The following is a 2,747-nucleotide window of genomic DNA, read 5'->3' on the forward strand; positions in this document are numbered from 1 at the left end:
TGTGGAAGGATATCCAAAACGTTTTGACCCAAGTCATACAGTTTAAAGGCAATGGTACCAAATACTAATGAAATGTATGTTAACTGACTTTCAAGAAAGTAATAAAAACATTGTCAAAAAAATTCTCTCATTATTCTGGCATTTAGCAAATAGAAATAATTTTGGTAATCTTAATTGACCTAAAAGGGGAAAAGTTTAATCTGATTTAATGTCAGACAGAGAAAAAAGAGATTATGTGTCTTTTTATACAGTGTATGTAAACTTCTGCTTTCAACTGTAAATACAACAGCAATTCATGTGAATGCAGCTGTATTTTCCACTGAATGGTGATGAGTTGCATGAAACATGCATTATGTGAGGAGTGCCAAGCAATCAAAATTTGATTTATAACTGCCAAAGTTGTTCCTGATCCAAATCATCACTGTTGCAAAGCCGGGGTTTTGCCAAAAAACAATAATAACCTTGAATTCTGGCAGTCACAAAAATAATTCAAATTCTCTCTGACCATCTTTTAATAAGCTCATCATTGTCTAGCACTGCCAAAACATCCTCCTCCCACAGAGTGACTGCCTATATGCCATTACCTGGCAACTCCTAACATGTTAGAAAACATGGACATCAGTGCTGACTAGAATATTGAGATAAAAGTCATGTCTTAGGTTTAGAGATTTTTCGCCTGATTTAGGACTGATTTTGTTCTCTGGAACTTAATAAATACTGGCCCAGATATTCAGTGCCAGCCATCTTTTTGATACTTGGAGCTGTAGTCCAGCCCTGGTGAAAACTGTTACTGTTGTCATGTTATGTTTGTTCAATCTTAGATTAGATAATACCTGATTTAAATCACAATTTGATACTATATTTTATCTACAATTACTGATATTTGCATCCATTTTATATATTTGAGATGTTTTGCTTATTTTATTCCAAGTTATTCCGAGTGCAAGATAGTGAAAAAGCATTGTTTTGGCATCAGTACTGAAACTCATGCATCATACTGGCATCTGCATCGAAACACTTTCAAATGGTACGTGCTCCCAGACACAATGGGGAATAAATGGAAGGAGAAAAGTAATGTGCTGGCTGTAAATGATACTTCAAGGAGGACAAAGAAAGCAAGATCCACATGTACAGATTCATGCAGGAGTAATGTAAAGTGTGTGTGTATTTGTCGGATGGTAAAGAAATCCACAGTCAAATCTCACACCTCCACTCTAACAGTCTCATTCATCATTGTGGTCCAGACAGCACAAGGGTCACCAACCTTCCACTCTCCACACACACACACATATACCTCATTATACTGGAAAGCAGGGGATAACAGCACCCACCGCCTCTGCTCTGAATTCACCCAAAGCATCATTCACATCTAAACAAGGTCTGAGTGACCTGACCTTGGAAGGCAGGCAGCAGCCAGCACTTTGCTTTCATCTAGCCAGGAGGCAGGAACACAGGTAGATAAACAACACCGCACAGCCGAGAGGAGCAGCCAGGAATTCTGCAACGAATATTCTACTGATATCGCCTCAAATATTTCACTATTTGGGAAAAAGAGCTGACCTTTTCCACTGTGGTCCACCGACGATAGGATGGAGGAGAGTCCTTGGCCACAGCTACTCACAAGAAGGGGGGTTGCCAGGTTTAAGCAAAGATGACAGGAGAGGGTGGCACTCAATGCTGAGAGGTGACCTGTTACACAGAAAGAGGGGAGACAAGATATTTTCTCAATGTCAATCAATGTCACAACTATGTTGTGCTATTCTAACCGCAAAGACACAGGTAATTGGCATCTGGCAAGGTAATATTTACATGGCATTACTTGCACTCAGGGTTCGAAATTAAAGCTGCAGTAGGTAACTTTTCTAAAAACAACTTTTTGTCATAATTGCTGAACACTTTCCCTCATAATCCTGACAGTAGTACCATGAGACAGATAATCTTGGTGAAAAAAACAGGTTCCTACTGGCTTCTCCTAGTGCTCCTAATGACATTTGCAAGAATCCACTGTGCCTAAACGAAAGCAACCAATCACAGTCAAAAAAAATATAAAAATGATATAGGTTGCAGCCTAGAACGTAGTTGATTTAGTGTCATTCCCAGGGCCCCAAGTGTCTGTATTTGACACCCATGAGACTTAAAAATCAACCATCTTTCTTAGCATTGCCATTGTGAGCATGTTAGCACTGTCCTTGTGAGCATGTTAGCACTGTCACTATAGCACTGTCATAATATATCAGTGTTAGCATGCTGATGTCAACATTTTATATATATATTTTTTATTAATATTTTGATTTGGGGGGGGTCGGTACAGTATATCAGTTCTTCACAGCATGGGGATCCTCGTGTTTCCTGGAGACAAGATTTAAAAGAGCTCCACAGTTCATCCGGTCTATTATCCTCTACTAAAGTGGAGGTGGCCTGTTCCACCGATAAAAACACCATGAAGTTAACATTTAATTTAAACACATAATATGTATTGATTCTGTCATTTCTGTCTCTCACATTAAAAAAACAAAAGTACTTTGACGTTGTCATGAAGTAGCATTGGATCATGGGAGTTGTTGTTTATATTGTTAAACAACGACCATTGTTGATGAAAATTGTTGACTGACGAGATAAATCAAAGTTTTATTCATGTTACATTCAGTCCGATTTAGAGAAACTAGAAGCACGAAGGAAACACAGTGTTACCTGATGAAATGACAGATTTCTCTGGGATTAAACCTTGTTGGAAACATTTGGGATAA

At 38.5% G+C, this 2,747-nt stretch overlaps 1 protein-coding gene across 1 annotated transcript in view; it reads right to left on the reverse strand.

Annotated features, from left to right (window-relative positions):
* The window catches only part of plxnb1b (plexin b1b), a 75,143-nt gene that overhangs the window by 61,646 nt on the left and 10,750 nt on the right, over window positions 1-2,747 (reverse strand). Inside the window, exon 2 of the mRNA XM_035661646.1 lies at window positions 1,561-1,689. The gene's annotated coding sequence lies outside the window, so the exon portion shown is untranslated. The remainder of the gene's footprint in view (window positions 1-1,560; window positions 1,690-2,747) is intronic.

This window comes from Morone saxatilis, unplaced genomic scaffold (genome assembly GCF_004916995.1).
Source record: "Morone saxatilis isolate NCDOM2014 unplaced genomic scaffold, NCSU_SB_2.0 Contig18, whole genome shotgun sequence".
NCBI classification, from domain to species: Eukaryota; Metazoa; Chordata; class Actinopteri; family Moronidae; genus Morone; species Morone saxatilis.